The sequence below is a fragment of the Macaca nemestrina genome, chromosome 6 (assembly GCF_043159975.1).
Source record: "Macaca nemestrina isolate mMacNem1 chromosome 6, mMacNem.hap1, whole genome shotgun sequence".
Lineage (NCBI taxonomy): Eukaryota > Metazoa > Chordata > Mammalia > Primates > Cercopithecidae > Macaca > Macaca nemestrina.
Window position 1 is genome coordinate 97,770,697 of NC_092130.1, and position 27,907 is coordinate 97,798,603.

Sequence of the window (27,907 nt, forward strand, 5' to 3'; positions counted from 1 at the left end):
CTGTGTTGCCCATGCTGGTCTCGAACTCCTAGGCTCAGGATGCTTCCTCCTGTTCCTCCCAGAGTGCTCGAATTACAGGTGTGTGCCACCAGGCAGGCCTACATACTCTTTTTCAAAAGGGAGAGGGGAGATAGGGAATGTAGACAATTCATTTGAGAGACAGAAAATGATTTTTTTTATTATTTGTTGAGACAGAGTCTTGCTGTATTGCCCAGGCTGGAGTGCAGTGGCACCATCTTGGCTCACTGCAACCTCTACCTCCCCAGTTCAAGCGATTCTCATGTCTCAGCCTCCCAAGTAGCTAGGATTATAGGCACATGCCATCACGCCTGGCTAATTTTTTTGTATTTTTAGTAGAGACAGGGTTTCATCATGTTGGCCAGGCTGGTCTCAAACTCTTGACCTCAGGTGATCCGTCCACTTGGCCTCCCAAAGTGCTGGGATTATAGGCATGAACCACCGTGCCTGGTCATGCCACTGAGGGTTTTTCTCTATTTTAATTTAATTTAATTTTTTGAGATGGGTGTCTCACTATGTTGCCCAGGCTAGTCTCGAACTCCTGAGATCAAGCGATCCACCCACCTTGGCCTCCCAGTGTGCTGGGATTACAGACGTGAGCCACAGTGCCTGACCAAATGATTATTAGGGAGAATAAATATACAGGAATTAACTTCTAATGATCCTGTTTGTGAAAATGTCCCTCCAGGTATGGTTGAATTTCTGTCTTTTCTGAGATAGACAATGAGATTTCAGCAAGGGGAGGAAGGCAATTGTATTTTTTGTTTGTTTGTTTGTTTGTTTGTTTTGAGACAGAGTTTCACTCGTCGCCCAGACTGGAGTGCAGTGGTGCGATGGCTCAGTGCAACCTCCGCCTCCTGGGTTCAAGCGATTTTCCTGCCTCAGCCTCCTGGGTAGCTGGGATTACAGGCGCCCAGCATCACACCTGGCTAATTTACTTCTTTTTTTTCTTTTTTTTTTTTTTTGTATTTTTAGTAGAGATGGGGTTTCACCACGTTGGCCAAGCTGGTCTGGAACACCTGACCTCAGGTGAACCACCCACCTCGGCCTCCCAAAGTGATGGGATTACAGGTGTGAGCCACTGCACCCAGCCTTTTTTTAATTTTAATTTTAATTTTTTGAGATGGAGTCTTGCTCTGTCGCCCAGGCTGGAGTGCAGTGGCATGATCTCAGCTCACTGCAACCTCCGCCTCCTGCGTTCAAGTGATTCTCCTACCTCAGACTCCTGAGTAGCTGGGATTACAGGTGCATGCCATCACGCCCTGCTAATTTTTGTATTTTTAGTAGCGACAGGGTTTCAGCATGTTTGCCACGCTAGTCTCAAACTCCTAACCTCAAGTGATCCACCTGCCTTGGCTTCCCAAAGTGCTGGTATTACAGGTGTGAGCCAACGCACCTGGCCCCCAATTGTGTTTCTTTTGGAAAGAAGCTCTCTTGATCAGATAGGGAAATTCCAGAGAGAGTCCCTCCCTGCACTTGGAGTGCAGGGGACAAGACAAGGTTTCAGGGACCTTGATTCTGAGGCAGCTTCTAAACCTTCTCAGCATGTCAAAGCACAGTCTTTAGGGTATCTCTTTCTGAGGATCACCACCTACGTAAGGATTTCGTTGTCTTTTTATTAAACTTCAGCTACCTCTTTCATGGGTCCACCTAGTTCATGCACTAGTCAGTGTTTCATAGTTTTCTGTCTTGACAATATACCAGTTTGCTCAGCCTTACTTCTATTGTTGAACTTTTGAGATTTTTCCAATTTTCCAGTTTTATAAATAGCATTTCTATGACCATCTTTGTACACACTACTTCTTTTCTTTCTCGTCATTTCCTTGAGCTTAATCCTACAAGTGGAATTAGTGGGCTAAAGGGTATGAATAGTTTTAGGACTCTAATATCTATATTCCAATATTATATGAATTTACCTTTGACCTAACAATATTGAGTTTACTCATTGTCATATATTTCAAAAAAATGTAATAGACATATAATAGTCATTAAAAGTTTCTTAATTCAAAATTTTCCCAGGCTGGAGTGCAATGGCGCCATCTTGGCTCACTGCAACTTCCGCCTCCTGGGTTCAAGCAATTCTCCTTCCTCAGCCTCCCGAGTAGCTGGGACTATACACCTGGCTAATTTTTGTATTTTTAGTAGAGTTAGGGTTTCACCATGTTGGCTAGGCTGGTCTCGAACTCCTGATCTCAGGTGATCTGCCTGCCTCGGCCTCCCGAAGTGCTGTGATTGCAGGCGTAAGCCACTGCACCCAGCCCTTTTTTTTCTGATTATTGAAAATAATACTCATTGTGGAAAAAAAAATAATCACAACACGTGATTAAAGTCAACACGGTGCCACTGCACTCCAGCCTGGGCGACAGAGCGAAATTTTCAAAAAAAAAAAAAAGAAAAAAAAAAAAGAATGGGGCCCAGGAATCTACACTTTAAAAAGTGCTCTGAGTGATTCTAATTGTAGGTAGGGTTGAAAAACCACAAGTTATTCTAATTTCTAGAATGACTGGTCTACACCTGCTTGTTTGTACTTTTTTACAAATCACTTTCTTCTTAATTCCCTACAAATTGGACTGTGATTCTTCCGATTTTTTTGAAACCCATAACTTCCCTTAGATCTGATTCAACAGTATTCAGTCCTAAGAGTGGGTGGTACATCTAGAAATTGGCCTTTCTGCCTCTGATGTACTTTCGGTGTTAATTTACAAGTTTCATATTTGGTTATTTCAGAGTTTTATATTTGCTAGTGTATGATTTTTCTTTTATTTATTTATTTTTTTGAGACAGAGTCTCACTCTGTCGCCCAGGCTGGAGTGCAGTGGCACCGTGTTGACTCACTGCAACCTCCGTCTCCTGAGCTCAAGCAATTCTCACCTCAGCCTCCCAAGTAGCTGTGATTATAGGCACCCGCCACCATGCCTGGCTAATTTTTGTAGAGACAGGGTTTCACCATGTTGGCCAGGCTGGTCTCGAATTCCTGACCTCAGATGATCTGAACGCCTCAGCCTCCCAAAGTGCTTGGATTACAGGCGTGAGCTACCACGCCTAGCATCTTTTTTTTCTTCTTTTCTTTTCTTTTTTTGAGATGGAGTCTTGCTGTGTTACCCAAGCTGGAGTGCAGTGGCATAATCTCGGCTCACTGCAACCTCTGCCTCCCAGGTTCAAGTGATTCTTTTGCCTCAGCCTCCTGAGTAGCTGGGACTACAGGTGCACACCACCATGCCTGGCTAATTTTTGTATTTTTAGTAGGGACAGGGTTTCACTGTGTCGGCCAGGCTGGTCTCGAACTCCTGACCTCGTGATCCACCTGCCTCAGCCTCCTATAGTGCTGGGATTACAGGCGTGAGCCAACGTGCCCAGCCTTTTTTTTTTTTTTTTAAACAGAGTCTTGTTCCGTCGCCCAGGCTGGAGGGCAGTGGTGCAAACTCTACTCACCGTGACCTCTGCCTCCCTAGCTTAAACCATCCTCCCACCTCAGCCTCCTAAGTAGCTAGGACTACAGGCGCATGCCACCATGCCCAGCTAATTTTTGTATTTTTAGTACAGACAAGGTCTTGCCACATGCCCAGGCTGGTCTCGAATTCCTGAGCTCAAGAGATCTGCCTGCCTCAGCCTCCAAAAGAGCTAGGATTACAGGCGTGAGCTACCACACCCAGCCTAGTGTATGATAATTATTTCTGTATTGCAAACCGCCCCCAAGATTTATCAGCTTAAAACAATAAAAACCACTTATTTGTTCTGATGCTGCCATTCAAGCAGGCCTGGGTGGGGCCTGCTAGTCCCTGCTCCATATGATGTTGCCTGGACATGGTTTACTCACACGTCTGCTGCCTCACTTGCCTTCAGTGCTCTAACAGAGTAGTTGGACTGTTTTATACAGTGGCTCAAGGGCCCTTGAGACGGGGTAGAGACGGGGTTTCACTCTGTTGAAAGAAAAAGTGAAAGCCACCAGGTTTCTTAATACCCAGGCCTGCAATGGGAATGGTGCCATTTTTGTCACATTCTGTGGATGAGAGCAAGCTCCAGGCCAGCCCAGATTAAAAGAGAGAAGAAATAGATTCCGCTCTGGATAGAGAAGAACAGCATATATGAAGATGGATGGTAGGTTTCAAACAGGGAAAGTATACCAGCCACATGGAAGATAATATTTTGAATCATGGATTGAATAAATAGATTAATGGATAAAATAGGACAAAAATATTTTAAAATATACAAATAGTCCTTAGACAAATACAGATTTAAATCTTTTATATAAGGGAATATATTATTTATTTATTTATTTATTTATTTATTTATTTATTTATTTAATACACAGTCTTGCTCTGTTGCCCAGGTTAGCATGCACTGGCATGATCTTGGCTCACTGCAACCTCTGCCTCCCAGGCTCAAGTGATCCTCCTACCTCAGCATCTCCAGTAGCTGGGACCACAGGTGTGCGCTGCCACGCCTGGCTAATGTGTGTGTGTTTTTTAAACATTTTTGTACAGACAGGATTTCACCATGTTGCCCAGGCTGGACTCGAACTCCTGGGCTGAAGTGATCTGCCTTCCTCAACCTCCCAAAGTGCTGGGATTATAGGGGTAAGCCACTGCACCCCGCGAAGGGAATGTATTTAATAATAGAGACTGTATTTCGTTTTGCACCAAAAGAGAGGCTGAGGGAAGTGATGGATATGTTACATCAAGACAGACTGTGTGAGGCCAGCCCAGATTGTGGAAGCTAGGGATACTTCAACTGGAACAGAAGGATGTATCCTTAGCAGGCTCCTAAGTGAGGTAGAACAGAGGTCAGGTCCAGTAAGGTCAGATCTGAGAGTGCAGAGCAGGGACAGAAGTCATCAAGGACTGGATGTGCTGCAGGTCCAGATAGCAAGTCTTCATCAGTGAGGTCAGACCCTTGCACAAGAAACCTGGAACAACTGAAGGATAATGATCTGGGGGCCCAGGACAACAGGAGACAAGCACTAAGCATGGAGATTGACCCTGGGCACACTGCCCTCTGAGCTCCTTCTCCACCCCTAGCCTGGGGCAGCACTGGCCTTAGATGGTGTAGGGCCTCAGTCCATAAAAGGAGACAGTGTGGCTGGAGTACAGGAATGAAGAGGCCAGAGGCAGGCAGTTCCTGACAGGTTGGGCCTAATGAAAGCCATTATCTTCCCTTTGATCAATAACTCCAAAAAGGATGCCACAGTATTTAGACCATCCATTTCAGTGTTTTATCATGCTGCTACAAAGGGCCTTTTGTACAGCCGTATAGTCTTTGTCTTACAAAGCCCCAAAATATAGGAAATATGCTGAGTTTTCCTAACTGCCTAACGAATAACCATTTGTAATCAACTGTCCATACTGAAAACCCTTAAAGGTATTATGGAACACATTTTGTTTCCTGCCAAATGTAACAATTCCATTTTGGAACTGAATCTGGCCAAAAGTATAAAGTGGGAAGAGTTTCCTGTGGTGCTCTTGGCATATCCTTTCTTAACCCTTCTCTCTCTCTCAGTTCAGAATCTCTATTTTTTTTTGTTGTTTTGTTTTGTTTTTTCTTTTAGAGACTGGGTCTTGCTCTGTCGCCCAGGCTGCAGTGCAGTGCATGATCACCACTTATTACTGCCTCGACTTCTGGGCTGAAGTGATCCTCCCATCTTAGTCACCTGAGTAACTGGGACTTCAGGTGCATGCTGCCATGCCTGGCTAAATTTTTTTGATTTTTTTGTAAAGACAGGGTTTCACTATGTTGCCCAGGCTGGTCTCAAACTCCTGGGTTCAAGTGATCCTCCTGCCTCAGCCTCACAAAGTGCTGGGATTACAAACAAGAGTCACTGTGCCTGGACTCAGGACTTCTGTTTCCTTGCTGGTTCATCTGTTCTCTCTACCCTCTTTTCCAGAAGCAGCAGCTCTTGGTATATGCTGGTGATAATTGTTTTTGCCAGAATAGCTCAAAACGTGATGCAGTAGCCAGACTACCAGATGGCCCCCTGTGATCCCCACTTCCTGATAGTCACAGCTTTGTCAAATTCCTTCCTACACTATATGAGGGTTGGTCTGTGTGACCAATAGAATATGGCAAAACTATGTCCCTTCCAAGGTTATTAAAGACTAGGGCTTCCTTCCAAGGTTATTAAAGACTGGGGTTCTATCTTGGGTCTCTTTCATTCTATTTTTTTTTTTTTTTTTTTAGAGATGGTGTCTTGCTATGTTACCCTGGCTGGATTTGAACTTCTAGGCTCAAGGGATCCTTCTTCCTCAGCCTCCTGAGTAGTTGGAACTATAGGCACAAGCCACTATGCCCAGGCTTGCAATCTATATTCTTAAGATGCTTATGGGGCAATCGTTGCAAACTCTTAAATTTGAGATGCACTGTCGTCGTCGTCATCTTCTCCTTCTCCTCCTCCTTCTCTTCCCTCCTCCTCCTCCTTCTCTTCTCCTTCCTCTCCTTCTTCTCCTCCTTCTCCTTCTTCCTCTTTTTTTTTTTTTTTTTGAGATGGAGTCTCACTCTGTCGCCCAGGCTGGAGTGCAGTGGCACAATCTCGGCTCACTGCAACCTCCGTCCCCCAGGGTTCAAGTGATTCTCCTGCCTCAGCCTCCCAAGTAGCTGGGACTACAGGCACGTGCCACCACGCCCGGCTAATTTTTTCGTGTCAGAACTCTAATATAACAACCATCTCTAATGCTGAGCTTGGGCTATGGTTCTAAACAGTTTGAATCTTTTACCAGTGGAACATTGCATAGAGCCTGACATAAGACAGAGCATATAACAGAATGCATAATGGTGAGACCTAACTCATGTCCAGCACGAAGCTTGGCATAATCTTGGCATATTTTTAGTAGAGATGGGATTTCACTGCGTTAACCAGGACGGCCTCAATCTCCTGACCTCGTGATGTGCCCACCTCAGCCTACCAAAGTGCTGGGATTACAGGTGTGAGTCACTGCACCTGGCTTTTTTTTTTTTTTTCTTGAGACAGAATCTTGCTCTGTTAACCAGGCTGGAGTACAGTGGTGTGATCTCGGCTCACTGCAACCTCCGCCTCCTGGGCTCAAGTGATTCTCCTGCCTCAGCCTCCCAAGTATCTGGTATTATAGGTGGGTACCACCACACCTGGCTAGGTTTTTGTATTTTTAATAAAGACAGGGTTTCACCATGTTGGCCAGGCTGATCTTGAACTCTTGACCTCAGGTGATCCACTTGTCTCAGCCTCCGAAAGTTCTGGGATTATGGGCCACTGCACTTGGCCCTACTGACTTATTTTAATTCATTAGTATTACTTCTTCCAAATGTGTTAGTATTTTAATTCTAATTTATAAGACGTAAAGCAGCAAGTATTATCCGGGGCTTAATCACTAAATCTAGAGATTCTTGATGCTTTTGAATTCTATACATTATTTATTTTCTTTTGAGACAAGGTCACACTCTATCGCCCAGGCTGGAGTGTGGAGTGCAGTGGCACAATCTCTGGTGTACTGCAAACGCAGCCTCCCGGGAGAATCAAGTGATTCTTGTGCTTCAGCCTCCAAAAGTAGCTGGGACTACAGTCATGCGCCACCACACCCAGCTAATTTTTGTATTTTTAGTAGAGACAGGGTTTCACCGTGTTGGCCAGGCTGGTCTTGAACTCCTGACCTCAAGCAATCTACCCGCCTTGGCCTCCCAAAGTGCTGGGATTACAAAACGTTATTTCTTTTTTTTTTTTTTTTTTTGAGACGGAGTCTCGCTCTGTCGCCCAGGCTGGAGTGCAGTGGCCGGATCTCAGCTCACTGCAAGCTCCGCCTCCCGGGTTCACGCCATTCTCCTGCCTCAGCCTCCCGAATAGCTGGGACTACAGGCGCATGCCACCTCGCCCGGCTAGTTTTTTTGTATTTTTTAGTAGAGATGGGGTTTCACCGTGTTAGCCAGGATGGTCTCGATCTCCTGACCTCGTGATCCGCCCGTCTCGGCCTCCCAAAGTGCTGGGATTACAGGCTTGAGTCACTGCACCCGGCCAAAACATTATTTCAAATACTGTTGGTGATATGCTTGAAGCAGTTAAAAACTAAATGAATACTAGGCAAGTCAGAAATGACTACGATTCAATTCAGTCACTCCTTTTTTTTAATTTTGAGACATAGTCTTTCTCTGTCACCCAGGCTGGAGTGAAGTGGTGCAATCTTGGCTCATTGCAGCCTCTGCCTCCTGGGCTCAAGTGATCCTCTCACCTCAGCCTCCCGAACAGCTGTGACTACAGGCACACATTACCACGCCCAGATAATTACTGTATTTTTAGTAGAGACAGGGTTTTACCATGTTGCCCAGGCTGATCTCAAACTCTTAGACTCAAGCAATTCACCTGCATCTGCCTCTGAAAGTGCTGGGATTACAGATGTGAGCCACTGTGCTGGCCCCAGTCACTCATTTAGTGTAACCTTTTCCACAAAAGTGGATATCCACACAACACACTTCTCCCTTGGTTACACTTTAGCCTGGTGCTGCTGTTTGAACAGCACAATTTATTACTCTGTATGTGTTCACTCATAAACTAAAGGGGCCAAATTTATTCATACTTCAGCAAGATTATGCCAAGCTTCGTGCTGGACATGAGTTAGGTCTCACCGTTATGCATTCTGTTATATGCTCTGTCTTATGTCAGGCTCTATGCAATGTTCCACTGGTAAAAGATTCAAACTGTTTAGAACCATAGCCCAAGCTCAGCATTAGAGATGGTTGTTATATTAGAGTTCTGACACGAAAAAGACTTCACATTCAAACTGTGGTATTTTGGGAATAGTTTAATGAAAGGACTAGAAACAAAGGTATGAGATAAGTGTAGGGAAACTGCAAGGCATAGTGCAGCACCCAGAGGCTAGTAACTGCACAGCTCTGTTACCACCCCTCATGGCAAAGGAAAGGATCACTTCCTGGAACTGGAGACAGAGACAGGGGCTGTGTGTAGAGTCACCTTAAAGGAGCTGAGATCTTTGGTAGACAAAGGTATCCAGCATCCCAACCACACCCTCCCTTCCTCTCATCTCTTGCCACTGCTTTTCACTGGCCAAGCCCCAACAGGAAACCAGAGGGCAAGAGAGTCCCTTGAAGCACTTCATAGAGGTCAGCTTGCTGGAGAAGGGGGGAGAGTGGATCTAGGGGTGGGATGAAGGAAATAGAAGATAACTGGCACAGCCATCTATCCGTCCATGCATAAAGTTACCAGCATTTTTTAGTTCCAAAATCAACGACCCAAACTCACTAAGATACAGCTTACTTCATAATGGAGAATTTGATGAATGCTTGTTTGCTTTTCCAAACCTCATGATCACAAATATTACAGATATATCATCTTTCAGGCTCTATATTTTTCAGCAGTGTTAATATTTTTATTCTGTTTTAATATGTGACTCTATCTCCTTATCTATTTTAATTAAAAATATTAGAGGAAATGGGCTATTAAAAGCTGTATCTATATAAGTAGAGGGCAAACTTACAGGAAGATGAAGGTGTCCTAGACATACGGTGTTGAAGAAGGTTTAGAAGTAGAAGTGGGATATCTGGAATAAATGGTCCTTGAGCACACAGGCCTAAGGTGAGTGGAAGGAAAGAATGAACCAAGAGACAAGGAGATGGTAAATAGCTCAAGGTACATTTCTAAATATTTTTGAACACAAGAAACAAATGGTTTTGTTGACTTACCAAATCTTCATAGTCACTAAACATGATTAGTAGATGTTTTTCTCTTCGCCAACTTTGGAGGTCGTCAGGGGCTTTATGAGTAAAATTTTAGTATCCAGTATTTCTTTACTTTTATGGACTTTAAACCTCTGAAATGTGGTATGGGTGGAGAGAAGGTATCTCTTTGAAATGAGAATAATAAAATCTGGGATTTGAAAGAGATCTTCCACTAGTGTAAGAATCTAATTTACAACATTCTTACTATATAACTTTCCAGTCATTTAAAGGAGGCCATTGCTAGGGAGCTCAGTGTTTCCTTAGGCATCGTTTCAACTTTGCCTGCTCAGTCGTTATAAAGCATTTTCTCCTAGAAGCAGAGATACATTTTTACAGCTTCTGCCTATGGGTTCTGGAGAAGAGAAAAAGTAGTATTTTCCCTCACCCATTGCCAGGTACATAGCTGAGGTACATATAACAAGAGACAAATTAACAATAGAGAAACATACTAATTTGTTTAATAAAAATTTTATGTGACATGGGAGCCTTCAGAAATGACCCAAACAAAAGGAAAAATCCATATTTTTATACTTAGGTTTGATGAAGAGTAGACAGTCATGCAGAAATATAATTGGATAAAGAAAATATGACCTAATATTAATAAACTAAGGGAAATTTAGCAAGAGCTGTTGGTTGAAATTCTTCTTAACATCTGTGAGTCTTCTAAAATAAGGATGTTTCTTTCCTCTGAGTGTAGGGAAGCTACCTTTGTAATGAATATTTTATGACCAGCTTCAGGCAGAGGAGAAGGACCATCAGAGACCTTCCTGCTTGTACTATTTTCTCAAATACCAGAGTGCCATATTTTGGGGTTAATGTTCTCCCCCATCAGCTCTCCTGCCATTTGGATGGGTTTATCATAGTCTGTTCCCTCTTCTATACGAAAAGCTCTCATGATACTGCTCTTCCTCTTTCTTCTAGCTTTCTTTTACCTTGGTGAAATAATTAACAATAATAAGAGAGATGCATAACGTTTTATTTGCACACGATGAACTAGACAATGGGCTAGATGTTTTATACATTCCATTGCCAATCTTTACAAAAACATTACAAGATTGGTATTTGTTTTTTCTTTTTTTTTTTGAGATGGAGTCTTGCTCTGCCTCCTAGGCTGGAGTGCAGTGGCGTGATCTTGGCTCTCTGCAACCTCCGCCTCCCACGTTCAAGCTATTCTCCTGTCTCAGCCTCCCAAGTAGCTGGGACTACAGGTGCCCACCACCACATCCAGCTAATTTTTGTATTTTTAGTAGAGACAGGGTTTCACCGTATTGGCCAGGCTGGTCTTGAACTCCTGACCTTGTCATTTGCCCACCTCCGCCTCCCAAAGTGCTGGGATTACAGGCGTGAGCCACCATGCCTGGCCAAGATCGGTATTTTCATACCCATTTTACAGGTGAGAAAGGTCATGAAACTTTTAAGTGGCTGAGCTGGGATTAGAAAACAGATCTGAGGCCCAGCACGGTGGCTCACGCCTGTAATCCCAGCACTTTGGGAGGCCGAGGTGGGCGGATCACCTAAGTCAGGAGTTCGAGACCACCCTGGCCAACATGGTGATACCCTGTCTCTACTAAAAATTGAAAAAAAAAAAAAAAAAAGCCAGGGGTGGTGGCGTGCATCCATAGTCCTGGCTACTCAGGAGGCTGAGGCAGGAGAATTGCTTGAATGATTCTCGGGAGGAAGAGGAGGTTGCTGTGAACCGAGATCGGAGGTTGCAGTGAGCTGAGGTTGCAGCCAGCCGAGATTGTGCCACTGCACTCCAGCATGGGTGACAAGAGTGGAAACTCTATCTCAAAAAAGAAAAAAAGAAAGAAAAGAAAACAGATCTGAGTTCAAGTGCACATTCTTTTCCCCAATCTCAGTTCCTTCATTTCCCAGACATCCTCAGCATTCTGGTCACTCTCTGGGTTAGTGTTTCTCAAACTGATGATTTAAAAAATCTGAATGGGGTACAGTGGCTCACGCCTGTTATCCCAGCGTTCTAGGGGACTGAGGCGAAAGGATCACTTGATCCCAGAAGTTCGAGACCAGGCTGGTAATATGGCCAAATCCTGTTTCTATGAAAAATACAAGAATTAGCTGAGTATGGTGATATGTGCCTGTGGTCCCAGCTACTTAGGAGGCTGATAGGGGAGAATGGCTGTCCCTGGGAGGTGGAGGCTGCAGTGAGCTGTGATTGCACCCCTGCACCCCCGCCTGGGTGTCAAAACAAAATTCTGGTTGAGTAGGATCATCATTATGTTATTACAGAACTAAAAGAAAAAAAGGTATTTGGAAAGTAGTGTGCTAAGCAAACTGAAAGAAGTTTCATTTCTATTAGCACTTCCCAGAGCCTCGGATATGCTAAGTGCATTGTGAAGCTCTAGGAGGAATATAGAGGACTCAGGGTATTCTAATCCTATTTGACCCCAAGACTCTTTTTTTTTTTTTTGGTAGAATTATGGTCACCACTATTCTTTTTGGTGAGCACTGCTCTGAATTTATTTTTCTTTATCAATATTGTTTTGAAAATGTGGGCTGGGCGCTGTGGCTCACGCCTGTAATCCCAGCACTTTGGGAGGCCGAGACGGGCGGATCACGAGGTCAGGAGATCGAGACCATCCTGGCTAACACGGTGAAACCCCGTCTCTACTAAAAAATACAAAAAAACTAGCCGGGCGAGGTGGCAGGCGCCTGTAGTCCCAGCTATTCGGGAGGCTGAGGCAGGAGAATGGCATGAACCCGGGAGGCGGAGCTTGGAGTGAGCCGAGATGGCGCCACTGCACTCCAGCCTGGTCTACAGAACGAGACTCCGTCTCAAAAAAAAAGAAAAGAAAATGTGGTATCTGCTGGTCGTGGTGGCTCATGCCTATAATCCCAGCACTTTGGGAGGCCAAGGTGGGTGGATCACGAGGTCAGGAGTTCAAGACCAGCCTGGCCAAGATGGTGAAACCCTGTCTCTACAAAAATTACAAAAATTAGCCAGGCACAGTGGCGGGTGCCTGTAATCCCAGCTACTCAGGAGGGTGAGGCAGAGAATTGCTTGAACCCGGGAGGTGGAGGCTGCAGTGAGCCGAGGGAGATTGCACCACTGCACTCCAGCCTGGGCGACAGAGCTCAACTTTCTGAAGACTATAGCTGTTTTCTTACTTGTATTATTTTAAAAATTTTATTCCTTGTTGTATGTTTAAATCTTCTGTTTTCAAAGATGGTGTCTTGCTATGTTGCCCAGGCTGATCTTGAACCCCTGGCTTCAAGTAATCCTCCCACCTTGGCCCCTCAATGTGCTGGAATTACAGGTGTGTGCCACCATGTCTGGCCTGAATCTTCAAGGATTGAACAGAAAACCCTAGTCTGAGACATTTTAGAAATTAATGACCCAAAATTGAATCTTAGAAGATGGGAATTATTTAGTATTAAGCTGTTTTGAAGGAAGAACAATGGACTATGATTCAACAGATTTTACAGCAACAACACCAACAAGAGTCATCAGGAAACTATTTCTGAGACCCTGCTTCACTCAACCCAAGAGATTTATGATCCTGAGTTGTTCAGTGACCAAAAATACCATTTATCTTGAACAAAATGGGGCACTGACTGTTGAATTTGACCTGAGCCTTGTAATCCTGGAAAAAGGTTAAAGTTAATAAATTCCCCTACCTGGCTGGGCGGGGTGGCTCACACCTGTAATCCCAGCACTTTGGGAGGCCGAGGCTGGTGGATCACCTGATGTCAGGAGTTGGAGACCAGCCTGGCCAACATGGTGAAACCCTGCCTCTACTAAAAATACAAAAATTAGCCGGGTGTGGTGGCACATGCCTGTGGCCTCAGCTACCCAGGAGGCTGAAGCACGAGGATTGGTTGAACTGGGGAGGCGGAGATTGTAGTGAGCCAAGATTGCGCCACTGCATTCCAGCCTGGGCGACAGAGCGAGACTCTGTCTCAAAAAAAAGAAAAAGAAAAAGGAAATTTCCCTACCCTTTGTGTTCTGGAAATTGGCTTATTGCAAAGAATCACCCTTCCCCCTAGGATTTAGATAAGATTCACAGATGCCTCTCTTGTTCACCTATGCCAAGGCCAGACCCTCCAGGTTCCCATTCTCTGCCTCATAAAGGCTAGTTGAACCACTTATGTCCATGGAATCAAAACTGGAACAGAGTGCTAGTTAATCCAACTTTGGTTAAGTTTCTCCCCTTCCCCCAGGCTCCTAAATTTTGGCTGCCCCTCAGTCTAAAAGTCCTTCCCTAAAAGGCTCTCCCAAAAATAGGGTCACCTCAGGGTAAAACATTCTCTGATCTACTAACCAGTCATGCTACCTGCACCCTTTAATCCCACTTCTCCACGCCTGGTTCTTTCTAGCCTTGTTTACTCCTCTCTAAAAAAGAAAATCCCTTTTTGCCTAACCTTTCAGACGCTTGCAGATGTTATTGTCAGAGAGTTCTCCCAGTTACCATTATCTTTCTCATAGCCACCACTTGCATTAATCCTTTCGAATAAAGTGTCTCCTTGTCTTAATCGGATTTGTTTTCTAGTTGACTCAAACAACTGTTTTATTCCCTTGAAAGCAATGAGTTAGGTGGACACAGATAACGTTTTAATGGAAACTTTTGAGGATACAAGAAGAAATAGTTTCAAAGATAGATTTGTTTATGGTGGTAACGTTAATACCACAAACAAAAATAAGTAGTATAATAAAAATTCATTATAATAGGAATTTTCTGACAGAGTTGGAACTTAAAAGACTAGTCATAGTATAAATTAAATACGGACATTTTCAATTCCAGGACTTAACTCTTAAAAAACTTATTCTGAAAATATTTTAATTAAAAAAAAATTGAGGTCTAAGCTATTTTGAACGATAGTAAATGATGAATACATGTCACTATACATTTTTCAAAACTCATAGAACATTCAACATCAAGAGTGAATCTCTAATGTAAACTATGGGCTTTGGTTGATAATGTTGTGTTAGTGTTGGGCCACGGATTGTGACAAATGTACAGAATGGCAATGGTGGGGGAGGCTGTGGGTGTCCAGTAGAGGGTGCCTGTGGGAACTCTCTGTACTTTCCCCTTCATTTTGCTATAAACCTAAAGCTGGTCTGAAAAATAGTCTATTCGTTTAAAAAAAAAAAAACAAGTTACAAAACTAAAGCTAAGAAAAACAAAGTTCAATTGATTTTCAAATTAATAACAAGCTCAAGCTCATTTTATACTGCCATATCAAAAGGATATAATGAAATGGAGAACTTCTGAACTGAGTTTTAAATCATTGTTTCGTAGGTATATAGCTCTCTCTCTCTCTCTCTTTATATATATATATAAATATATAAAATATATGTAAAGAAAATCTTGTTTAAAGTTTGAATCTGGAGACAACAATGCACTAGAAAAGTGGTTATACTATCAACCCAGGCCCTATTCAAGCTGGGAAAATTGCAGTGCAGCTGGATATGGTGTCTCATGCCTGTAATCCCAGCACTTTGGGAGGCTGAGGTGGGAGAATTGCTGGAGCCCACGAGTTGAAAACCAACCTGGGCAACACAGTGAGACCACATCTGTACAAAAAATAAAAAATTAGTTGGGTGTAGTGGCATCTGCCTGTGGTTCCAGCTGCTGGGAGGCTGAGGTAGGAGGACTGATTGAGCCCAAGTGGTTGAGGCTGCAGTGAGCCATGTTTCTACCACTGCACTCCAGCCTGGGTGACAGAATGAGACCTTGTCTCTCTCTCTTTTTTTTTTTTTTTTTTTGAGACAGTCTCGCTCTGTCCCAGGCTGGAGTGCAGTAGCGCAATCTCTGTTCATTGCAACCTCCGCCTCCCAGGTTCAAGCAATTCTCCTGCCTCAGCCTTGGAAGTAGCTGGGATTACAGGCATGCACCACCACGCCCAGCTAATTTTTGTATTTTTAGTAGAGGCGTAATTTATATCATTTTAAAACAATCTATCAAAAACTATGGAAAACTGTATCTACATTAATAGGCAATTTCAGAAAACTGGAAAATGCAATTTTGTTTAAGAGTTCAAACTTCTCATCATTTATTTTTTTCTTTTTAAAAATAATGAGTTTACTTATTATCATTTAATATGTATATTTAGGCCAATATATATAAAAATTTAAAAATATATATATATTGTGGCTCACACCTGTAATCCCAGCACTTTGGGAGGCCGAGGCGGGCAGGTCACTTGAGGTCAGGAGTTCGAGACCAGCCTGGCCAACATAGAGAAACCCCGTTTCTACTAAAAATACAAAAGTTAGCTGGGTATTGTGGCACATGCCTGTAGTCCCAGCTACTCGGGAGGCTGAGGCAGGAGAATCGCTTGAACCCAGGAGGCGGAGATTGCAGTGAGCCAATGTTGCACCACTGCACTCCAGCCTCAGTGACAGTGCGAGACTCTTTTTCACACACACAAAAAATAAATAACATAAAATAAATTAGCTGGGTGTGGGGGCGCACGCCTATAATCTCAGCTACTCTGGAGGCTGAAGCACGAGAATCTCTTGAACCCAGGAGGCGGAAGTTGCAGTGAGCTGAGATTGTGCTGTTGCACTCCAACCTGGGGGACAGAGTAAGACTCTGTCTCAACAAAACACAAAAATATATTTGTTGATTAGAAAATTGTTGGTCCAGGTGTGGTGGCTCATGCCTGTAATCCCAGCTATTGGGAGGCTGAGGCAGGCAGATCACTTGAGTCCAGGATTTTGAAACCAGCTTGGGCAACTAAAAATACAAAACAATTAGCCAGATATGGTGGTGCACACCTGTGGTCCCAGCTATTCCAGAGGCTGAGGTGGGGGGATCACTTGAGCCCGGGAGGCAGAGGTTGCAGTGAGCTGAAACCCATGCCACCACTCAGCACTCCAGCCTAGGTGACAGAGTGAGAACCTATCTCAAAAAAAAAAAAAAAAAAAAAAAAAGTGAAAAAAATTTACATTATGTATAACATAAAAGTATAAATACGTGTATGTACATACTTTTTTCTCATAAATTAGCCAAAGGGTAAAAATAGTACCTTTTACAATATTTTTCTGATAAACAATTTCAAAATAATTTAAAGAATGGTACAATGATGATTATCTATATTCAGCAATCAATGTTTCCCCATATTTTCATTATCAATCTCTATGTGCTTTGTGTGTGTCTTAGCCATTTGAAATTAAATTGTAGACATTTTGAAACTTCGTCTTCAAATATTTCAGCATGTATCAACCAAGAATAAGGGGATTCATCTATTTAATCATGTGCCAGTGGAGAGGGAAGCAGTGGAAGTAGTCTGCTGTGGGTGCGGGGAATAATTGGATACATTGTCTATAAAGAATTAAACATATATATAATAAAAACCAACCATACACCAGCAATTCTCAAAATGTCAGTAATAAAATACTGCTTGCTAAGACTTTTTGGGGGGGGTGTTTACGCTGTCAACAATTGTTGCATTCTGTTGAATAATATATAAACTTCAAGTGAGCCTTTTTTTTTTTTTTTGAGACGGAATCTCATTCTTTTACCCAAGCTGGAGTGCAGTGGTGCCACAGCTCACTGAAGCCTCCACCTCCCAGGCTCAAGCAATTCTCGTGCCTCAGCCTCCTGAGTAGCTGGGACTACAGGTGCACACCACCACACCCAGCTAGTTGTTATATTTTTTGGTAGAGACAGGGTTTCACTATGTTGGCCAGGCTGGTCTTGAAATCCTGACCTCAAGTGATCCACCCACCTGGGCCTCCCAAAGTGCTGGGATTATAGGCATGAGCCACCGCTCCTGGCCAAGTGAGCACTTTTTATTTTAAAGTAAACGTTGTGTTCCAATGGCAACTAAATAGTTTTCTTTTATTTTATTTATTTTTGAGATGGAGTCTCGCTCTGTCGCCCAGGCTGGACTGCAGTGGCACCATCTTGGCTCACTGCAACCTCCACCTCCTGGGTTCAAGAGATTCTCCTGCCTTAGCCTCCTGAGTTGCTAGGATTACAGGCGCATGCCACCATGCCTGGCTAATTTTGTATTTTTAGTAGAGATGGGGTTTCACCATGTTGGTCAGGCTGGTCTGGAACTCCTGACCTCATGATCCGCTCGCCTTGGCCTTCCAAAGTGCTGGGATTACTGGCATGAGCCACCGCGTCCAGCCAACTAAAGAGTTTTAAATACACACTTGGCCCCTTAGTGTCCTGGAATTAAAATACAAGCATTAGACTGGGCGCCGTGGCTCAAGCCTGTAATCCCAGCACTTTGGGAGGCCAAGACGGGCGGATCACGAGGTCAGGAGATCGAGACCATCCTGGCTAACATGGTGAAACCTTGCCTCTACTAAAATATACAAAAAACCAGTCGGGTGAGGTGGCGGGCGCCTGTAGTCCCAGCTACTTGGGAGGCTGAGGCAGGAGAATGGCGTAAACCAGGAGGCAGAGCTTGCAGTGAGCAAGGGCAACAGAGCAAGACTACGTCTCAAAAAAAAAAAAAAAAAAAAACAAGCATTAGTTTTGAAAATAAATTCTAAATGGAAATGACTTGGAATTGTGGAATTAGAGTGAGTGGGTATGTGGAGAGGGAAACACAGTTTGTGTTTCTGACCTCTGTAGTACGAATATTCCTGCATCTAGATGGTAGATTTGAAAGGAACAATGATGGCATGGTCATTGTAACGATAAGAAAAGGAATGTGAATTACAACATTTCTGTCATTCAGCATGACCACTTGGATTCTTTGAGTGTAAAATTAACTAAAGTGAAACAGAGGTGCAGTATTTTTGTTTGGTAATTTTACAACATTTTCTAAAGTCTAAACATCTTTTTGTGGACAGAATTCAACCATGGTTCAGGCCTAGTTTCATAAAGGCTGGGTCTCATGAAGTTTTTGGGGACAAATACCAGAACACATGACTTTAGAGAGGCTGGAACTCCTGCACAGAAGGCTAACTAGTTTTAGTTGATAAATAAACTATCTTGGTTAACATAAATAGTATCTTTATGTTAGCTGGAATTCTTCTTATTTGATTGCAATGAAATCCTAACATCATTCATTACTGTAAACGACCAATATGTAGGTATAATTTCCCCCTTAATAATTAATGCAATTACAGTAAATAGTATTAAGTCTTTATTATATTGTGTATGTGTGTAGTTTTTTAAAAAGTTATGTTGCTTTTTTTTTTTTTTTTTGAGATGGAGTCTCACTCTGTTGCCCAGACTAGATCGCAGTGGTGCAATCTCGGCTCACCACAACCTCCACCTCCTGGGTTCAAGCGATTCTCCTGCCTCGGCCTCCCGAGTAACTGGGACTACAGGCGTGTGCCACTATGCCCGGCTCATTTTTGTATTTTTAGTAGAGACGGGATTTCACTATGTTGACCACGCTGGTCTCAAACTCCTGACCTCGTGATCCCAAAGTGCTAGGATTACAGGTGTGAGCCACGGTGCCCAGCCTCACCATGGTTTTGTTTTTCAATTTTTCGTAGAGATGAGGTCTTACTGTGCTGCCCAGGCTGGTCTCAAACTCCTGACCTCAAGCAGTCCTCCCTCTTTGGCCTCTCAAAGTGGGATTATAGGCATAAGCCACCACTGCTGGCCTACTGGCATGTTTTATACATATGAAATTTTATATATATATGAAGTTCAATAAAATAAAATTTCAGGCCTGGAGGCTGAGGCAGGGGGATCTCTTGAGCCTAGGAGTTCAAGGTTGCAGTGAACTATGATCTCACAATTGCATTCCAGCCTGGGTAATGGAGTGTGACCCTGTTTCTAGAAAATGTTTTTAAAGTAAAAAAGAAATTAAATTTTACTGTATTTTTCTGGTTATTATTATTAATTTGTTTTCGTGATTGTTACTGAAAGTAATTTTGTCCTATGAAAAAAGTAGGGATTTAAAAGTGATTAGTTCTAGATATCAGATAAACTAGATGTGCCATTGATCATGCCCTGAAGAATTAGCAATAATTCCCCATTGTCATTAACATTCACCCAACTGGCGCTTTTTAGACTTTAGATTTTGCAAAACTTGGTCAGATTGAGGAGGAAGGAAGAGAATATCAGATATTTCTAGTATCTTGCTTTTCCTAGAAAACAAAGTAGAGGCCGGGCATGGTGGCTTACACCTGTAATCCCAGCACTTTGGGAGGCCGAGGTGGGCAAATCATGAGGTCAGGAGTTCGAGACCAGCCTGGCCAATATGGTGAAACCCCCGTCTATACTAAAAATGCAAAAAGTAGCTGGGCATGGTGGCATGTGCCTGTAATCCCAGCTACTCAGGAGGCTGAGGCAGGAGAATCGCTTGAATCAGGGAGTCGGAGGTTGCTGTGAGCTGAGATCGTGCCACGTCTCAGAAAAAAGTAGAGCAAGAATGAAGAAACAGAATTGCTAAACATTAGTAATATGATAATGACAACAAAACCACCCATAGTAATAATGTATTTAGAGAACACTTGCTAACTGGTCTAGCAGAAAATAAATTACAACAGTTTTGCAGAATTTATAGCCTCTTCCACTTAGAAATAAAGAACCATGTGTAACAGAATCGGGAGCCTTCGGAGGGCTGGATCCATTAGGATGGAAGTGGAGCCCCTTGACTGCTGTCTGTGTGCCAGCACAGGTGACCACAAACTCTGCTCACAGCAAGACAATAATTTTAGGAGGTAAGAATGTTTTCCTTCTGCTATTGCATCAACAATCCCTAAGGTTTGAGAAAAATGAAAAAGCAATTCAGTTCCTTTTTTACCCCCCTTAAATTGTAGACAGTAACTCTGGAGAACCTATGACTAGTTTGTCGAATATTTCTTCCAGTTTATACTCCTCCCCACCTCCACTGGGAAGTATAGTAGTAGAGTGGACAAAAGCCTGCAATTTGGGTGGATTCTAGTTTTTATTTACTTGGGTAAATTATTTACCTTCCTAGCACCTCTGGGCCTTCATTTGAAAATTGAGGATAATAAAATTCCCTCCCTAGGACCATTTATTAAATACTTAGGACACCCAGAGCTGTTTGGGGCATTTCATGTGTATTAACTTGTTGAATCCTCACAACCGATCCTATGAGATCAGAACTATTAGTAATCTCCCTTTACCGAGGAAACTGAAGTTAAGTAATTTGTCCAGGTTTGTTTTATTAACACTTCCTTAATCACTCTACTTATTCAAGTAACCTTTGAAGCTTTGTCACAAAATCAATGTTTCACAGATTTCTATAAAATCATGACATTGGAGAAGCACCTAATCCAGCAGTCCCCAGGCTTTTTGGCACCAGGGACTGGTTTCATGGAAGACAGTTTTTCCATGAACTGGGAGGGCAGTGGGCAGGGGTTGGTTTCAGGATGAAACTGTTCCACTTCAGATCATCAGGCATTAGATTCTCATAAGGAGTACGCAACCTAGATCCCTCACATGTGCAGTTTGCAATAGGGTTTATTCTCCTATGAGAATCTAACGCTCCTGCTGTTCTGATAGGCGGCGGAGCTAGGGTAGTAATGCTCACTAGCCTTCGACTCACCTCCTCCTGTGCAGCCCGGTTCCTAACAGGCCATGGACCAGTACTGGTCTGCAGCCTGAGGGTTGGGGACCCCTGACCTAATCCAGTGATTCTCAAACCTTAATGTACATGAGGATCACCTGCATGGCTTGTTAAAACTTAGGTTGCTGGTCCCCACCTTCAGAGTTTCTGTTGCCCTAAGTCTGGTGTGGGGTTCAATAATTGCATTACTAACACATTCCCAGGTGATGCTGACGCTGCTGGTCCACACTATCTTTGAGAAAGCTACAGCTCTAAACCAACTTCGTCAACTGACCAGTCTGCTTGTTATGACCCTTTGGTCACGTCTGCTCTGAATGTTGTTGGCATATGTGCAGAATGGCCTCAGGAGTGTGAGGCTGATTCATCTGGTTACTGTGACCTGTATTAGCTGCAGCTGGTGGCTGATTTCAAAATGGAGCAATTAAAGATTAAGACATCAAATTACAGGAAATTAAGATGAAGCACCACCAAGTATGAAACCCATAAAATTGCTAACATTCCCCAGTTTTTCTCACACACGTGCATCCTGTTTTGCTCTGTTACTCTGACATAAGACCACACCCAGAACAAACAAAAGACTGTCTCTGCCATCAGGGACTGATAAGGCTCACAGGTGGGCAAGAGAGTGGATATATATTCAATGAAATACGATTCTGGTGCTGATAATTTTAATAATGACATTATAAAAATGACTTTATATTACCCCAATTTTATAAATATCCATACCTAACAGTGGCAGAGTATGAATCTGAATTTCTGTTGCCTCCAAAGAGTGGCTTCTTTATGCCAAAATAATTTCTCTTAGTGTTTTCTGAGTTAGAACTTCATGTAACTATTTCATATGGATTCATTATTGACTTACATGATATGGCTTCTTGGAATAAAAAACTGAAGCATATTTTAAGACAAATATATGAATTTGAAGTATAGGCTGAGATGGAAACAAGATGAAATTTCATAATGTTAATTAATAATTCATTTATATGTACTTCATTTCTTAGAAGTATATCTTCTGGGCCAGGCACAGTAGTTTATGCCTGTAATCCCAGCACTTTGGGAAGCCAAGGCAGGAGGATCACCTCAGGTCGGGAGTTTGAGACCAGCCTGACCAATTGGGAGAAAGCCCGTCTCTACTAAAAATACAAAATTAGCTGGGTGTGGTGGTGCATGCCTGTAATCCCAGCTACCTGGGAGGTTGAAGCAGGAGAATCACTTGTACCCAGGAGGCAGAGGTTGCGATGAGCTAAAATTGTGCCGTTGCACTCCAACCTGGACCACAAGAGTGAAACTCCATCTCGGGAAAAAAAAAAAAAAAAAAAAGTAATGTATCTTTTGCATTTTTTCTTCTTTTTTCTTTTTCTTTTCTTTTTTTTTTTTTTTTTTTTTGCAGATCACAGAACTTTATTAAGATGGAATCACAGCTGGAAGCAGTGGCTCACACCTGTAATCCTAGCACTTTGGGAGGTCAAGCAGGCAGATCACCTGAAGTCATGAGTTCAAGACCAGCCTGGCCAACTTGGTGAAACCCCGTCTCTACTAAAAATACAAACAAACAAAAAATTAGCCGAGCGTGGTGGCGGGTGCCTGTAGTCCTAGCTACTCAGGAGTCTGAGGCAGGAGAATTGCTTGAACCCGGGAGGTGGAGGTTGCAGTGAGCCGAGATCACACTACTGCACTCCAGCCTGGATGACACAGCTAGACTCTGTCTCAAAAAAAAAAAAAAAAAAAAAGGTGGAATTACTTTTAATTACATAGAAGCTATTTGCCTAACTCAAAACCCATGAGGTTCACATAAACTCATAGTTACAAAACTAGAAACAAATGTCATATTCAGAACCATAAGGAAATATTAGTCTGCCCATTTATTTCGAGCTGTTATTATCACTTGTCTTATCTGCTGGTGCCCATTTATTTTAAGCTGCTATGGGCCATGCAGTAGTCGCTTGCATACAAGAAGTCTCATCACAGAGCTATAGCTGCTCTCAGGCCTTTGCTCTTTTCTCCACCTGCTGGCATTGCTCTCTTGCTGTTGTTAGGAGATTCACTCATTCCTCTCCCTTGTCCTCTCCTGGGGATCCCTAGGCCCAGTCAGCATCTTTTGCTTGTCCTCCACTCCCATGTCCGGCTAAAGTTCTCAATTCAGCAGCACCTAATCTACTTCAGGATCAACAGCCTGCATTTCTTTTTCTTTCTTTTCTTTTTTTTTTTTTTTGAGTCTGAGTCTCGCTCTGTTGCTCTGTTGTCCAGGTTGGAGTGCAGTGGCGTGATCTCACTCACTGCAAGCTCTGCCTCCCGGGTTCACATGATTCTTCTGCCTCAGCCTCCCAAGTAGCTGGGACTACAGGCGCCCACCACCACGCCTGGCTAATTTTTTGTGTTTTTAGTAGAGATGGGGTTTCACCGTGTTTCCCAGGATGGTCTCAATCTCCTGACCTCATGATCTGCCTGCCTCGGCCTCCCAAAGTGCTGGGATTACAGGCGTGAGCCGCTGCGCCCGGCTGCATTTCTTCTTACATACACTTATTTAAAAAATTTAACTTGATTAGCACCAAGTAAAATGAATTCATATAAAGTTGATGAAACCTAGTTGGGTTGATTTGACAAAAATTAGTTTGAAGGCTTTCTTCATGTTATGTCCTTTCTGTGAGGTCACAGAGTTGAATTTCATATCACAGACTTCCCCAAATAGTTACTTCTTCCCTAATGTTTTTCCTAGAATTAGAACACGATGAGTTTTTATTTTTGTTTTTCTAGTTTTTTTTTTTTTTTAATGTGCTTTTTTTTAAAAATCTTTTTTGAGACAGAGTCTCCCTCTGTTGCCCAGCCTGGAGTGCAGTGGTATGATCTTGGCTGGCTCACTGCAACCTCTGCCTCCGGGTTCAAGCAATTCTCCTTCTTCAGCCTCCCAAGTAGCTGAGATTTACCACGCCCAGCTAATTATTTTTATTTCTTTTTCTTTTTTTTTTTTTTTTTGAGAAGGAGCCATCACGCTCAGTCCCTAGATGAATTTTTAAATTTTTATTTTACTTTTTAAAGAATTCCAAGGGGAATCAAGACAGTTTTATAAAAAATTCATTCTACTAATCTCTGAGTAGTACTTTTCTGAATCTGTTCAGTCTATTATTTCAAATGACTGCAGTGATGCACATAATTTAGGATGGAATTGATTTAAATAAGAGTCATCTAAAATTCATCTACATTTAGATTTAGATTACTACCCTGGAAGGTGAAATGTAATGTTTGCAGCTTCCTATCTTGTATTTGATTTAACCATAATATGATTCTCAACTCATAAATGTAGCTTCATTTTTGGAAGGCCTGTACAATACATTTCAAGTGGTGATTAGTTTTGATAATTTCTCCAATAATTTTTCCTCTCTAATCAGGAAAATGAAGCATTTGAAACAAATAGTTGGGAATTCATTGAGAGGTTTCATCACATCTGAGTCAGTAGGCTTATCATGATTTTGTTTGGCATGTTTTACAATTACGTTAATATATCAACCAACACCTGAAAAACCATATACATGTAAATGTTTTGTTTGATTATAGCAAAAAATGCCGAAATTTTTCTGAAGACACACAAAAATGTTGTCTTTCATACAACTTGGAGAACAAATCTTTTACCTCCACCCCCTGACTCCTTGGGCGCTGAGTGTAGCACGGGAAGTTAGTAAATCCTCATGTTTGCAATCATTCCTTTGCAGAAATTAACATAGGAGATGATGTCTTGCTGCTGAAACTAATGCTGCTTAAAGAAAAAAGACGGCAGTTTCAGCATTTTGGCTTGGTATGTATACAAGATAATAAGCTGTGTGAGTTTAGAAGCTTGGAACTAGTTCAACAAACAGATGCCAGTATGGCTCAACAGTAACGTGACGTGCCGTCTCCACTGTGATCTACATCTCTGTGCTGATCATCTTGTATTAAAAGGGCTATTTTTACTCTTGATATACCTTATTAGAAGTACACTACCTTTGGAAATTATTGTTTATCCTTAGAAGAAGGTTTTTTTTTTGTGTGTGTGTGTGTGTGTGTGTGTGTGTGTGTGTGTGTATGTGTGTGTTTCATTTAATACACAGCACCAGGATGCTCTAGCGTGAGGGGACATATCTTCAGCTTACACTGACAGAAAGACTGCAGAGCCCTGGTTCCTGGAATACTGAAGCTCATGCTGGGCTGTCCTGGACTGTCTCAGACATTTAATTGCTACCCTGTGATTGGACTTGAGAGATTTTTCAAGTTTCCTCAGCAAAACATTTGTAAATCATCTCTCAGGGTGAGTTAATTTTGCAGAACTAATGCTACCTATAACAAAAGCTAACATTAAATGCTTAGTATGGGCCGAGAACAGCCAAGCACAGCAGCTAACACCTATAATCCCAGCACTTTGGGAGGCTGAGGTGGGAGGATTACTTGAACCCAGAAATTTGAGACCAGTCCTGGCAACATATCGAGACCCTGTCTCTACAAGAACAACAGCAACAAAAAAGGTATGGTTTTTGTTTGTTTGTTTGTTTGAGTTTCACTGTGTCACCCAGGCTGGAGTACAGTGGTATCATCATAGCTCACTGCAGCCTCGAACCTTGCAGGCTCAAAAGATCCCTGACATTAGCCTCCTGAGTAGCTGGGGCTATAGGCATGTGCCACCATGCTGGGCCAATTTTGAATTTATTTTTTTAAGAGACAGGGTCTTGCTGTGTTGCCTAGGCTGGTCATGGACTCCTGGCCTCAAGCCACATCTCTACAAAAAATTTTAAAAATTAGCTGGGCATGGTGGTGCATGCCTGTAGTCCTAGCTACTAGAGAGGCTGAGGAGAAAGGATCACTTGAGCCAAAAAGTTTAAGGCTGCAGTGAGTCACGAGTGAGTCATTGCACTAGTAGGCTGCCCACTCCAGCCTGGGCAACAGAGTGAGACCCTGACTCTTAAAAAAAAAAAAAAAGTTCCTATTGCACATGACTGTTGGGAAAACAAAATTAGTTAGCATCTATAAGCTCTTTAAAACAGTGCGTAACACTTAGTAAGCACTCAGTAAATGTTAGCTTTTAATACTATGGGTATCTGTTGTAGTTTTGGGATCAAACTTTACATAACTGCGAATATTTAAAAATGTCAACACTTTGGATCCTTTTTCTTGGTTTTTCTTGGTTAGGAGCCTTAAGAAATCAAAATTCTCATTTCATTCTGTCTCCACTCCTGCCCAAGCAGGAACTCCCAACTTTAAGATATTGCGTAGGCAGGGATTCAAACAGGTAAAGGCAAGAGTTTGAGCAAGAGGAGGAGGAGGAAGGACAATAAGCTCAGAAGGGCTGAGTGCGTTAGTACAAGATGGGCATATCAAGGAACCAGTTACATACCAATATGTTTGAAGCTTGTTTCCTATACACAAAGTCAACGCTGATAATGAGCTTGGCCAGCTGGAGGTGTCACTCTGTCAGTGGGTCCCACCCATTCCTCTGCTACCACCTGTCTTACTCCTACCTCCTGTCATTCTGATACTCTCCATTTCCCCGAAACACTGGCCGTTGCCACCACCTTCATGTTACGATGTCAAGGAGGTGTCCTGACGCCACTGCAGAAAGTACCTATCTCTGTTCAGCCTCAAGAGAGGAACTTCATAAATCCAAGACATCGCCGGAGCTAGGCTCATCCTCCTGAAAAGGGTGACCGAAATGAATATATATATATTTTTTAATAAGATGGGGGCTGGGCGCAGTGGCTCACTCCTGTAATCCCAGCACTTTGGGAGGCCAAGGTGGGCTGATCACTTGAGGTCAAGAGTTCAAGACCAGCCTGGCCAACATGGTGAAACCTTGTCTCTACTAAAAATACAAAAATTAGCCAGGTGTGGTGGCAGGCACTTGTAATCCCAGCTGCTTGGGAGGCTGAGGCAGGAGAATTGCTTCAACCCAGGAGGTGGAGGTTTCAGTGAGCCGAGATCGTGCCACTGCACTCCAGCCTGGGTGACAGAGCAATATTCAGTCTAAAAAAAATAAAAATTAAAATAAAGATGGAGTTTTGCTACATTGCCCCATGGTCTTGAACTCCTGGCCTCAAGCAATCCTTCTGCCTCAGCCTCCCAAAGTGTTGGGATTATTGACCTACCCCACCACACCCAGCCAGATAATTTTTTAAGTTGATTCATTTTATTAAAAGCCAATATTTAATTTAATTTTTGTTTATCTTTTAAAGCCAGTATTTTAAAGCCCTCTATCAAACAAAAACTGTTGGAGTTTTCCTTTAAGGTATACTCATGTTCAAATACATCATTATAGACTAAGACATAATTTAAATTATGACATGTTCCATAATTTCAAATATATATTCCTTAATTTAGAATATATACTTTTTTTTTTTTTTTTTGAGATGAAGTCACGCTCTGTTGCCCAGGCTGGAGAGCAGTGGCACTATCTCAGTTCGCTGCAACTTCTGCCTCCTGGGTTCAAACCATTCTTGTGCCTCAGCCTCCTGAGTAGCTGGGATTACAGGCGCGTGCCACCACACCCGACTAATTTTTGTATTTTTAGTAGAGACGAGGTTTTACCGTGTTGATCAGGCTGGTCTTGAACTCCTGAACTCAGGTGATCTGCCTGTCTCGGCCTCCCAAAGTGCTGGGATTACGGTCGTGAGCCCCAGCGCACCCAACGTAGAATATGTACTTCTTACACCTTTGAATTTTAGGAATAAAAGGTACTTTTGAGAGCATTCCATTTCATGTT

At 42.8% G+C, this 27,907-nt stretch overlaps 1 protein-coding gene and 1 long non-coding RNA gene across 2 annotated transcripts in view; one reads left to right on the forward strand and one right to left on the reverse strand.

Moving 5' to 3' along the window:
- Positions 1 to 27,869, reverse strand: part of LOC105475090 (uncharacterized) — a 44,104-nt gene extending 16,235 nt beyond the window's left edge. Inside the window, exons 1-2 of the long non-coding RNA XR_011624899.1 lie at positions 27,733 to 27,869; positions 26,670 to 26,842 (exon numbers count right to left, since the gene is read on the reverse strand). This is a non-coding gene — a long non-coding RNA (uncharacterized lncRNA). The remainder of the gene's footprint in view (positions 1 to 26,669; positions 26,843 to 27,732) is intronic.
- Positions 1 to 27,907, forward strand: part of LOC139363956 (uncharacterized) — a 64,396-nt gene that overhangs the window by 20,477 nt on the left and 16,012 nt on the right. The window lies entirely within an intron of this gene.